General features: G+C 42.0%; 1 protein-coding gene across 1 annotated transcript in view; it reads left to right on the top strand.

Annotated features, from left to right (window-relative positions):
- ARL14 (ARF like GTPase 14) overlaps positions 1-13877 on the top strand; it is a 32040-nt gene that overhangs the window by 14285 nt on the left and 3878 nt on the right. The window contains exon 2 of the mRNA XM_008266417.5: positions 6733-6891. The gene's annotated coding sequence lies outside the window, so the exon portion shown is untranslated. The remainder of the gene's footprint in view (positions 1-6732; positions 6892-13877) is intronic.

Below are 13877 nucleotides of genomic sequence, written 5' to 3'. Positions count from 1 at the left end.
CTCATGATGTAGCAGCTGGCTTCCTCCATCGAAGTGATCCAATAGAGAACAACGCAGAAGCCGCAATTCCTTTTATAGTCTGGACTCATCCTGTCGTTTACATGATGTCCTTTTGGTTACACTGGTTAGTCCTATTCGGTATAGAGAAGGCTTGAAAGGATGTGGATACGAGGAGGCAAGGGTCTTTGGGAGCTGTCTTGGAGACTGACTACTACAGATGTACAATAGCAAAAAAATGTAAAAATACTTAGAATCTAACCAAAGGTTTGCAAGATACTTATGAAAAACTTAAAACCTTATTGAGATATATTTATGATATAGTATAAAAATTTAAGAATATGATGAAGTAAATGGAGAAATATAGTGTGTCCTCCATGTTAAAACTATCAATTCTCCCCAATTAATTGTGGATTTGATGGAATTTTACTTTTTTCAAAGATTTATTTTATTTATTTGAAAGACAGAGTTACAGAGAGGCAGAGGCAGAGAGAGAGAGATCTTCTATCCACTGGTTCACTCCCCAGTGGCCGCAATGGCTAGAGCTACGCCGATCCAAAGCCAGGAGCCAGAGCTTCTTCCAGGTCTCCCACGTGGGTGCAGGGGCCCAAGGACTTGGGCCATCTTCTAACTGCTTTCCCAGGCCATAGTAGAGAGCTGAATTGGAAAAGGAGCAGCCGGGACTAGAACTGGTGTCCATACGGGATGCTGGCACTGCAGGCTAGGGCTTTAATCCGCTGCACCACAGCACACGCCTTGTCAATGGAATTTTCATCTACAACCTAGCAGGTTTTTTTTCTTTTTTTAAAGATTTATTTATTTATTTGAAAGATAGAGTTACACAGAGAGGGAAGGAGAGGCAGAGAGAGAGAGAGAGAGAGAGAGGTATTTTATCTGCTGGTTCACTCCCCATTTGGCCGAAACAGCTGGAGGTGCGCTGATCCAAAGCCAGGAGCCAATACCATTTGACCTAGTGCTTATGACAGTTTAGGATGTTTACATCCCATATTGATGTGCCTGGATTCAAGTCCCAGTTCTATTTTCCATTCCAGTTTTTTTTTTTTTTTTTTGACAGGCAGAGTGGACAGTGAGAGAGAGAGACAGAGAGAAAGGTCTTCCTTTGCCGTTGGTTCACCCCCCAATGGCCGCCGCAGCCAATGCGCTGTGGCCGGCGCACCATGCTGATCCGATGGCAGGAGCCAGGTACTTATCCTGGTCTCCCATGGGGTGTAGGGCCCAAGTACTTGGGCCATCCTCCACTGCACTCCCTGGCCACAGCAGAGAGCTGGCCTGGAAGAGGGGCAACCGGGACAGAATCCGGTGCCCCAACCGGGACTAGAACCCGGTGTGCCGGCGCCGCAAGGCGGAGGATTAGCCTAGTGAGCCGCGGTGCCGGCCTCATTCCAGCTTTCTGTTGGTGTGCACTCCAGGAAGGAGTGGTGATGGTTCAAGTAATTGGGTTCCTGTCACACATGTGAAAAACAGAGATTGTGTTCCTGGCTCCCAACTTCAGCCTGGTCCAGACCTCACTGTTTGATTGATTGATTGATTGCCAGGTAGAGTTAGACAGTGAGAGAGAGAGACAGATAGAGAGTTACAGACAGTGAGAGAGAGACAGAGAGAAAGGTCTTCCTTCCGTTGGTTCACTCCCCTAATGGCTGCCATGGCCAGCGCTGCACCGATCTGAAGCCAGGAGCCAGGTACTTCCTCCCAGTCTCCCATGCGGGTGCAGGGACCCAAGCATTTGGGCCATCCTCCGCTGCCTTCCTGGGCCACAGTAGAGAGCTGGACTGGAAGAGGAGCAACCGGGACTAGAACCCAGGGGTGCCAGCGCCGCAGGTGGAGGATTAGCCAAGTGAGCCATGGTGCCAGCCCAGACTTCACTGTTTTAAGAATTTGGGGAGTGAATCTGTGGGTGGGAACACTCTCTGTCGTTCAAAATATATTTAAAAATTAGTAATTTCATTGTTAAAAGATATCATAAAGGCAGTGAAATGACAAATCCCAAACTGTAAAGAGATATTTGAAACACAATCAACAAAGTGTTAGTATCTAACACACACACACACACACACACACAGAGCATATGTGTTAGCAACTCTTGCATCAGTAATAAAACAACAAAGAACTGAACAGAAAAGTAGATTGGAGACATGAATCGGCAATTCACAGAAGGGGAAATATGAGTGGCCAATAAATATTCAAGCTGAATCACAATTAGTAATCAGGGGAATGCAAATTAAAACCAAAAACTTTCACACAGTTTCACCCCCCCACCTAGAATGGCAACAATTGAAAATTTTTTTGTTTGATGAAGATGTGAAGCAAGAGAACTCTTACACATTGCTACAGAGTATAAATTGGCACAATCTCTTGGGAAGAAATTTGGAATTACCTAGGAAAATTAATTAATTAATTATATGTCCTCTGATCCGACATCCACTCCTGCATGTGTGTATATAATAGAGAAACTTGAAAACGTATAGTAGGGTATATGTACAAGTATATTTGTAACAGTATTATTCATAGTAGAAAAAAACTTAACGAAGTCCTGAATATTCATTAACAGTAGAGTGAATAAATACTGATATAATATTCTGGATTGAAAATGAATGGACTAATTTACATGAAATATTAGAGGTTACTGTTAGGAATGCAACTGTGAATCAAAAAAGGAATTATATTTTAATTCATTTGTATAAATTAAAACTCATAAGTAACATTGCATATATATATATATATATATATATATACACATTTTCTTCTTCCTTTAGGAAAAAAGACTAGAGCCAAATGAGTGTTACTCATTCCAGGTTGGTGGTTGTCTTTCTGGGAGACAGGGAACCCTATAGACATTCAGAGCTACACAGAGGTCTTCAGTGTTATTGGTGCTGTTCTATTTCTTTAGCTGAGCTGTAGATAGACTTGTGATTATTTTAAGTTTATTTCTCTTCCTTAAAAGTACAAATATGGGGCCGGCACTGTGGCATAGTAGGCCAAGCCTCTGCCTGCAGTGCCAGCAGTTAGTAATCAGGGGAATGCAAATTAAAACCAAAAACTTTCATACAGTTTTTCACCCCCAACTAGAATGGCAACAATCGAAAATTTTTTTGTTTGATGAAAATGTGAACCAGCACCATATGGGTGCTGGTTTGAGTCCCGGCTGCTCCACTTCTGATCCAGCTCTCTGCTGATGCACCTGGGAAAGCAGCCAAAGATAGCCCAAGTGCTGAGACCCCTGCACCCACATGGGAGACCTGGAAGGAGCGCCTGGCTTCAGCCTGGCCAAGCCCTGGTCATGCGGCCATTTAGGGAGTGAATCAGCAGGTGGAAGACCTTTCTATCTGTCTCTCCCTCTCTCTCTCTCTCTATAACTCTGATTCTCAAATAAATAAAATCTTTTTTTAAAAAAATGTACAAATATGGAACTAGTGTTATCGCTTAGTGGAATAGGCTGCCACTTTTGGCACCAGCATCCCATATTGAGCCCTGGCTGCTCTGTTTCCAATTCACCTTCCTGCTAATGCACCTGGGAAGGCAGCAGATGATGGCTTGATTACTTGGGCCCCTGCCACCCACATGGGAGACCAAGATGGAGATCTGGACATCTTGCTTAGGTCTGGACCAGCTCCAGCTATTGTGGTCATTTAGGAATGAACCAGCAGATGGAAGATCGATCTCTCTCTCTCCCTCTCTCTCTGTCATTCTGCCTATCAAATAAATAAGAACTTTTTTTAAAAACAAAGTGGAATACATTATAGAATTTCTTTCATATTTGTGATGCTTCATTTTTTAAGTTGTAAAATTCAAAGTCCACAGATAAAGCAAAAGAAACCCTTTTAACCAAGCCACCTCCAGAGGTAACTGCTCTTATCAATTTTATGTATATCTTTCTTTTTTTATTTTTTTATTTTTTATTTTTTATTTTTTTACAGGCAGAGTGGACAGTGAGAGAGAGAGACAGAGAGAAAGGTCTTCCTTTTGCCGTTGGTTCACCCTCCAATGGCCGCTGCGGCCGGCGCGCTGCGGCCGGCGCACCGCGCTGATCCGATGGCAGGAGCCAGGAGCCAGGTGCTTTTCCTGGTCTCCCATGGGGTGCAGGGCCCAAGCACCTGGGCCATCCTCCACTGCACTCCATGGCCACAGCAGAGGGCTGGCCTGGAAGAGGGGCAACCGGGACAGAATCTGGCGCCCTGACCGGGACTAGAACCCGGTGTGCCGGCGCCGCTAGGTGGAGGATTAGCCTAGTGAGCCGCGGCGCCGGCCCTATGTATATCTTTCTAAATTTGTCCTATGCATTGACATACATATGTCTGTAGAAATGCCTAATTTGTTATTTGTGGAGTGGTAGTTAATTTTAATGGTATTATACTGAATGTACTTTTTTTTTTTTTTAAGATTTATTTGTTTATTTGAAAGGTGGAGTTACAGAAAGAGAGAGAGATCTTTCATCTGCTGGTTCACTCCCCAAATGGTTGCACCAGCTGGGGCTGGACCAGGTCAAAGCCAGGAGCCAGGAGTTTCTTCCAGGTTTCCATGTGGGTGCAGGGGCCCAAGCACTTGGGCCATCTTTCAGTGCTTTCCCAGGACATTAGCAGGGAGCTGGATTGGAGAAGAGCAGCTGGGACTCAAATCAGTGCCCATTTGGGATGCTGGTGTTGCAAGCAGTAGCTTAACCCTGTGCGCCACAATGCCAAACACTCTACTATTTTAGAATTTGCTTTTTTCCTTAAAACTCTTAGCAAGCTTGCCACATAAATACACGGACACTTATATCATTAGTTTTATTTTTAAAAATTTATTCATCTGTTTATTTCATTTTATTTGAAAGGCAAAGGGACACAGAGAGAGAGACAGACAGACACAGAAATCGTCTATTTGCTGGTTGACTCTCTGAATGCTTGCCAACAGCAAGGGCCAGGCCGGGCCAATGCTGGGTACCGAAAACCCCATCCAGGTCTTCCAGCTGGGTGGCAGAATCCAAGTACTTGAGACATCATCGGCTCTCTCCCAAGTTGTGCTTTGGCAGTAAGCTGGATCAGAAGCAGAGTAGCCAGAACTGGAACAAGACATTCCAATATAGGATGCACTGGTCCCAAGCAATGATGTGGTCCCTGAACCAAACACCTGCCCCTATCTTATTATTTTTATCTGCTGCACAGTATTATATGATTTGGGGACATTCTTTAAAAGACCTGACTCCTTGCATCAGTCAGAATAAGTTAAGGTTATGTAATAGTAGCAAACAACTCTAGAATCTTGGAGACTTAAACAGGAACTGTGTATTTTCGTGTTCATACTACTTGTCTACCATGAGTTGACTGAAGCTCTGCATCATGTTTGCTTGCTCTGGGACCCAGGCTGATGGAGCAGCCACTCCAACAAACATTGTGGTATATGGGTAAGAGTGCAGAAGGGTCTAACTGGCAATTAGATACTTGGACCAGAAGCGTGTGCCTACTAATTCCACTCAACTCACTGGCCAAAACCAGCAGCATGGTCCTATCCAGCCTTAAGGAAGTAAGAAGTGCAGTTCCAGTCTGTGCCCAGAAAGGGAGCAAACTGGATCTAGCAGTCAAATAGTACTAATGACCACATCACCCTATTGAGGATCTCAGATTTTTTTTTATCATTCTGCTTTCTTAGATTTAAATCTAAGAAGTCTTTCTGGAATTTATCTTATGTACCATATGACTGATTTCTAAATGCACAGTAAATTTTTCCAGCAATGTTGATTCAAAATACTCTTTGTTAAGGATTGTTTTGATTCAAAATACTCTTTGTTAAGGATTGTTTTTGGTTTCAAGCAATAGAGACCAAAAATCTTCCAATGGGTTGGCCATATGAGAGGCTTTATCTGCTTTCATATAAAGAATCTAGAATCTAAGGGAGGCAGTTTGGAGAGGGAACCTACAGTGTCAGCAAACACTCAGCATTTTCTCGCCGTATATTGTCACTTATATCAGCAGAGAGTTGAAGATAGAGAGATTAAAAAAAAGGTCATACTGTATCCCCCCCCAAAAAAATATATCTCTGTGTGTGATTGTGTGTTGTGGCACAGCAGATTAAGCTGCTGCCTGTGATACTGGGATCCCATATGCGCACCGGTTCGAGTCCTGGATGCTCTCTTTTGATCCAGCTCCCTGATAATGTGCCTGGAAAAGCAGCAGAAGATGGCCAGAGTGCTTAAGCCCCTGCCACCCATCTGGGAGACTTGGATGAAGTTCTAGGCTCCTGCCTTCAGCCTGGCCCAGTCCCAACTGTTGCAGCCATTTGGGGAAGTGAACCAGTGGATAGAAGATCTCTTTCTCTCTGTTTTGCCCTCTCTCACTATCACTCTACCTTTCTTTCTTTTTTTATTTAAAGATGTATTTGAGAAGTGAAAAGCATATTTACCTATGCTGTAATACATCATAAAGGTTCAATACTTAAAATGGTAATTGTTCCTGGCTACTATTCTTTTAGTGACCTAACCTAACCAAATAGAAAAGAAAAAAGAAAAAAAAAAGGAGTATGACAAATTGAAAAGGGGAAAGAAAAAGGAGGAAAGCAAGGAGATTGGAGGAGGGTAGGGGAGTGAAAAGAGAAATGAGAGAACCTTAACCCTGACCAACACCTCCCCACTGCTGCCCCTTCTCCTTGGAGGCAGCGTGAAGTCCTAACACGCCCAGCAAGCACACATCACTGCTATTACCCTGCTGTGTCTTTTTACCACTTGGGTTTCTGATCCTCCAGAGAGACTGGAAAGGAGTATGACATTCATGTCTGAGAAGTAGCTGTGCAGACCCAGCTCTGTCACCTTTCATCCTGAACCTTCGCTGCAGCTTCCTCTCATGGAGGCGGCGAGTCTCACGTGGCCTGAACCAGGGTGGCTGCTCCAGCTTGCTTGCCCAGGTAAGTCCTGCTTGCACCTCGTTGCTTGTATACGCATTGCTACTCCTTCTACTTTCCAAACTGTGCAGCTTTGAGCTCCCCATGGGAAACCAAGTTTGCAGGAATTGGAGCAACTGCCCCCTCTGCCTATACTCCAGAATCACAGAGCTGCTTCTAGTTCCCTGGATGCAAACTGCTGTTTTGCTCTTTTTGATGACTTCTGTGCTTCCTTATGGACTATTACCTTATTTACAGCAATATTCACACCACATGGGCATCCATCTCCTTCATTAGACTTAGCTCCTTGAAAATGGAGGCTGTTTTGATAGTGCCCACATCACCGTTGTCTTGTAGTATACACATATTACATGCTGGCTGGAGGCTTGGTGAGTGAATGAGTAAAGCATGTAAAAATTATACATAACTTTAAAAAAGGCTTATAATGAAATCTTCCTTTTCTAAAATAGCAAAACTATGTATAGAATATTTTTTAAAGGTTTTTAAAGAAAATGGTTCCCACTGGCACTGCGGTTTAGCTGGTAAAGTGCCTGAAGCACTGGCATCCCATATGGGCACTGGTTCGAGTCCCAGCTGCTCCACTTCCAATCCAGCTCTGTGCTATGGCCTGGGAAAGCAGGGGGAAGGTAGCCCAAGTCCTTGGGTCCCTGCACACATGTGGAAGACCCGGGAGAAACTCCTGGCTCCTGGCTCCAGATCGGCCCAGCACCTGCTGTGGCAGCCATTTGGGGAGTGAACCAGCAAATAGAAGATTCTCTCTCTCCTTCTCTCCCTCTGCTTCTCTGTAATTCTGCCTTTCAAATAAACAAATAAATCTTAAAAAAATAGGAAAATGATTCAACACATAACGATAAACCTCAGTTATTCAGAAAACAGCAGATAGAGTGTGCTTATTAGTAAAGTTGAATGAAGAATTACAGACTTATGGTGAATCTGAAGAGTGATGATCGGCTTTTAAGAATGGAGACCTATGCAAACCATTTGGCTTTCTTTCCACTGGAGTGAAGAGAGGCCCAGGCAGGTTGACGGTTGCACAGTCCAGTGCTTTGGGGGCTTCCTTGCTCTTTTCAGAGGTTCAGCTGTGGCTGGAGGCAGATATCAGAATCATCTGTCCCTGAGCCCTCTCTGTTCACCAAGACAAAGGAGTGTGGCTGCCCTTCTGGAGTTCCAGCCCTGGACTTCAGACCGCCCCTCAGTGTTATATTATCCTCCCATTCTTTTTAATCTTAAGAGGTAGAGGGAGATAAAAATATTGGAGCACTGAGGAAAAGTCCAGCATCCTGTGGTTTATCCTCCCCAGGGAATATACTTGTTGTAATGATGAAATTGTTCTTCATAAGGAAAAAGTTAAGCAGCACGGGTATCATTAAATGTTAGTTAATGCACAAGAATTGTGAGAAGAGAGGAAGACTCTAGTTGTGTGCCAGGGCCTGGGGGATGTGTTTCCACATTTATTTTATGTAATGTGATTACCACAGCATCTCTGTTTTTATCACCACTCAACACGTAGTGAGTGCCAGAGGCTAGATTTGAACTCAAATGTGCCATGGACCCACAGGAAAGAAAAACCATCCATCTTTGGTGGCGGTGTGAAAGTAGTGTTCTGTCTAGGAGGAGATGGCACTTGGTAAAGCCTCATAGTCTGCAATATGTCATCCTTCACAGCACCAAAGAACCTCAGCTAGGATAAACAGTGACTGTCCTTTGGGAACAAATTATATTTCTTACAATTGAGTGTAGAAACAATTGATGTCTGCATTTTTTTTTTTTTTTTTTTTTGACAGGCAGAGTGGACAGTGTGAGAGAGAGACAGAGAGAAAGGTCTTCCTTTTGCCATTGGTTCACCCTCCAATGGCCGCCGCAGCCGGTGCGCTGCGGCCGGCACACCGCGCTGATCCGATGGCAGGAGCCAGGAGCCAGGTGCTTTTCCTGGTCTCCCATAGGGTGCAGGGCCCAAGCACCTGGGCCATCCTCCACTGCACTCCCGGGCCACAGCAGAGAGCTGGCCTGGAAGAGGGGCAACCGGGACAGAATCCGGCGCCCCGACCGGGACTAGAACCCGGTGTGCCGGCGCCGCAAGGTGGAGGATTAGCCTAGTGAGCCGCGGCGCCGGCTGCATTTTTATTTGTAAAAAAAAAAAAAAAGAAAAGGAAAATGAGAAAGCCTGGACTCAGCAATGATTACATGGTATTTTCAGTTTGTGATAACTCACTGAAGTGGATTTTTATCATTTTATATATATCATTTATATATATTATATTATCATATATATATACTTCTCTTAGTACAGTACATAGTTGAATTTCTTTTTTTAAATATTTATTTATTTATCTGAAAGTCAGAGTTACACAGAGAGAGAAGGAGAGGCAAAGAGAGAGTTTTCCATCCGCTGGTACACTCCCCAGTTGGCCGCAATGGTCGGAGCTTTGCCGACCATAGCAGAGAGCTGGATCAGAAGTGGAGCAGCCGGGACTCAAACTGGTGTCCATATGGGATGCCAGCACTGCAGGTGGCGGCTTTACCCGCTAGCCACAATGCAGTCCCATAATTGAACTTCTAATTTAGTACTTTACCTCTCATCTTCATGGTAAAACATAGAAAGCAAATGTTTCTTTCAATCCTGTGTTTTACAAAGAGATTCCCCGTGGCACCAGGAATCCTGTCAGTAGCCCGCTCACAATCCTGTCTTTATTTGCATTATCTTAAAATGATTTACAGAAAACAAATACCCTGACTTTCTTCAGGTTTGACTAGGACAGGTGAATCCATAGATGTTTGGGACAGTGGGAAGGATGTTGAACTATTTGTAGACTTTCAAAAAATTAACATTGAGAGACAAATTATTTTATTCCCTTTCACAAGACAGAGAGTCTTATTTTCATTTGGATATAACAGTCATCCAAGATTTAGCCCCTACTTTGTTTGACTATCCTGAAAACACGGTGCATTTGTTCAGATGGGAAATGGGGAAGGCATATATGTGTGATCATCTTCATAAATAGATCAAAGGATGCCTCTGGAACCAACAATAAACATATTATTAACTTTAATATGAAATAAATGTTAAACTTTTTGTTTTACAAAAGGAAGTTATCAAAAACATGAGGTAGGGAAGAGCTTACGTGGTAGTGCAGTCAGAGTCCCTAATTTACCTTTTTTTTTCCTCAAGATTTTATTTATTTATTTGAGTGATAGAGTTACAGATAGTGAGAGGAAGAGACAGAAAGGTCTTCCGCTGATCACTCCCAAAGGGCTACGATGGCCAGAGCTGAGCTGATCCAAAGCCAGGGGCCAGGATCTTCTGGGTCTCCCATATGGGTGCTACTGCTTTCCCAGGTCATAGCAGAGAGCTGGATTTGAAGAGGAGCAGCAGGAACTAGAACCGGCACCCCTATGGGATGCCAGCGCTACAGGTGCAGGATTGACTTATTGTGCCACAGCACTGGCCCCCCCTAAATTTACCATTATGAGTACAGTCTTCCCCTGTATGTAAGCTGATTCCTTGCTCTATATTACTATGGACTGTAGCCCAGTTTAGTTTGCTTATTTCAGTCATATTCTGTTTTCTCCCAACATGTTATTTAAAAAATTTTCAAACCTACAGGAAAAGTTAAAAAGCAATACAATGAACACCCAATCCCCTCATCTAGATCTACCACTTGTTATCTATTGGCGATATTTTCACCAGTTGTTCCCCGGCATGCTTCATTTGCTGATTCAACTGAAATTAGCTTGCTGATATCACTCCTAAGGACTTAATTTTTTATTTGTTTTCCTCTTGTACAGTATTAGGAGTAAGACTCTTTTTAATATTATTTATGTGGGAAACAAGGAGACAAAGAGACAGAGACAGAAACAGGGGGACAGAAACAGAGAAAGAACTCCCTCCTGCTGGTTTATTCCACAAATCCCTCAGTGGCTGAGTCTGGGCCAGGCTGAAGCTGGGAGTCAAGCACCCATCAGGTTTCCCACATGGGTGTCAGGGATGAGGCATTAGTAGGAAGCTGGAATAGGGAGAGGAGGGGAAAATTGAACCTAGGTACTCTGATGCGGCTTGTGAGCATGTATCTTCTTACACCAAGGATATCCTCCTATACAGCAATATCACCAATGCATTTAAGAAATTTTATAGGGGATTGGTGCTGTGGCACAGTGGGTTAAGCTGCCATCTGCAGCACCAACATCCCATATGGGTGCTGGTTCAAGTCCCGCTGCTCTACTTCTGATCCAGCTCCCTGCTAATGTGTCTCAGAAACCATCGAAAAGATGGCCCAAATGCTTAGGCCCCTGTACACACGTGGGAGACCTGGATGAGATTCCTGGCTCCTAGATTCAGCCTTACCCAGCCCTGGTCGATATGGTCATTTGGGGAATGAGCCAGTGGATGAAAGACTTCTCTCTCCCTCTCTGTCTGTCTTTCTCTCTGTGGCTCTTTTGAGTAAAGAAAGAAATCTTTAAAAAAAGAAATTTATCATTGATAAACAGAATTATCTAATACCAGCTCATAATCAAATCTTCCCAATTTTCATAATCATTTTTATAATTAATACCTTGGACACATGATTCAATCAAATATCACAAAACATATTTAGAAATCATGTCTGTTTTAATTTAGAATTTCTTCCTCCTGTTTTTTTTTTTTTCTGTATTTCACACCATGGACATATTTTGAAAAAGAGTTCAGATCTGTTCTATCATGTCCTACAATCTAAATTTACTTGAGGTTTTTTTCATGATAATTAAACACCTTTACAGGAAGAAAGACTACATATGTATATGCTGTTGGTTTTCCACATGCATCCCATGTTTTCTCATTTCTGAGACTTTGCTCACACAGATCCCTCCTGTTTAATGTACCCTCTATCCTCCACTGAATCTTGACAAGATTAGTTCAATATTTAACCTTCTTCTGGAATACTTCTCAAATACTCTCCCTCCATCTCAAGAAATCTGTGAATATCCAGAATACTTTGGCTTTTCTTTTCTTACAGCATTTGCAATTTTTTTTATTTAGTATTGTGATTATTTGCTTATATATCTTTTACCTTTTCCTGAATGAAAGCCATTTAACACATAAGTGTATTCTATCTTTATACTATCCTTGGCATTTAGCACTTGGTGGTTCACACAGTAGGCAATCTGAATGAATGAATGAATGAATGAATGAAAATGGTATCTCTGCTTTCAGAGATATAGTGAGTTGATTAAGAACTTCATTTTAAAAAAAAGTTTACATAATTTTGTCACAATTGTTCTCTCTGCTTTCAAAATACTTAACCTAATTTTTTAAAATAATTTTTTAGGTTTAACTAAAATAAATTATTGATCTTACATGTCTCAGTATAGCTGTTTTAAAAATCATATTATTAAGCATCGAGGGAAGACTTTCAACATGAAGAGTTCATTCTTTAGTTTGGAAAATCATCCCATATTACTCATTGAAAAATCTTGATTTGGGGTAACTCATTGAGCTGTACATTGTTTATTTGATAATTTCTTCTTGCATATTGTCCATTCTCTGGAATAAAGTCCCATAAGTCTTATGTTGAAACTTATGAGTTAATCTATATCTCTTATCTTCTCTTTCATATCTCTTCTACTTTCTGAAAGATTTCTTCAACATTGTCTTATAACTTATTATCAATCTTTAAAATTTTTGGAATTCATATTTTTAATTTGTAGGAGTTCTGTTTTTGCTTTCTGATCAGTCTTTTTTCTCATTCAAAACTATTTTATTTGTTTTTATTGGGAAGGCAGAGTGACAGAGAGGGAGAGATGCAGAAAAAGAGATAGATCTTCTATCCACTGATTCACTCCCCAAATGCCCACAACAGCCAGAGCTGGGTCAGACCAAAGCCAGGAGCCAGAAACTCCATGCAGGTCTCCCACATGGGTTGCAGGAACCCAAGCATGGTGGCTAACATCCACTGCCTTCTGAGGCCCATCAGCAGGAAGCTGGATTGGAAGTGGAGGAGCCAGGACTTAAACTGGATGTGGTGCCCCAAGCAGCAGTGTAATCCACTGTGCTACAGTGTCCACCACAGTAATATATTTTTTCACAACCAAAAGTGTCCCCTTGCAATTGCTTCTCTGAGACAAGCAATATGTGAGGAAAAATGTGATTCATTTTACAAAAGTATGTTTATAAGTAACTTTTTAGGAATAGTTCTTCTGCTTAAGGCAGGGACAGAATTGTATTTACAACACAGATCTGAAATACCTACATGCTTTTCTGTGTAACAGAACATGTTTTTGGTTGAAACAATGTTTTATTTTCATATTTGAGCAGGAATTTATAAATAGATCATTCTTGGTATTTTGGCCAGAAAGATATTTAAATATTGGCTTTGTTTTAGGGGAAATAGTGAAATGTAACAGCACAAAATATCATGCTAGTCTTTCCAGTTTTTCACAAGCACATAAAAAACTACCCTCTGAAGTCTTCTTTAATTCAATTTTAAGTTTTTTTCTCTGGTCTTCTACTAGTTTTTATTTTCTGCTTCCAAAATGTTTTCATCATCATTGCCATGGCTTTTCAATATCCATTGTAGTTTCTTATTCTCTTCCATGAATTTTTTGGCAATCTTGTATTTTCTGCATGACTTTGAAGTACTCCTTTGTTTGACAGTTTTTTTTTTTTTTGCCAGCTCAGTAATAAGTGTAACCAGAAGTCTTAATACTAGCCCCCAAAATAATGAAAATCTAGAAATGTAAAGATTTCTTTGAGACTTCAAACTTTTTATCAGTGTATGTTCACAGCCACCAGGTCTGGTGGCTGAGCCCTTCCCAATGGCCTGAGCAGGAGTACTACCTTACTTCTCTCACAGCACTAGGAATAGGAGAATCAATAGGATTGTAAGAAAGCTGCAATTTTACTGGAGACATCAAGTGAAAACAAAATCCTTTGTCAACTGTGAGTAGGAAGATTAAAATGAGTCTTGTTTCAGTATAGAGGAAAGTTGCAGCCACTCCCCGTTGGGTTGTCATTT

This window comes from Oryctolagus cuniculus, chromosome 4, assembly GCF_051225735.1.
Source record: "Oryctolagus cuniculus isolate XC-2025 breed Fujian yellow rabbit chromosome 4, ASM5122573v1, whole genome shotgun sequence".
Lineage (NCBI taxonomy): Eukaryota > Metazoa > Chordata > Mammalia > Lagomorpha > Leporidae > Oryctolagus > Oryctolagus cuniculus.
The sequence above is the reverse complement of the archived record's forward strand: the minus strand, read 5'-3'. Positions and strand labels throughout refer to the sequence as shown.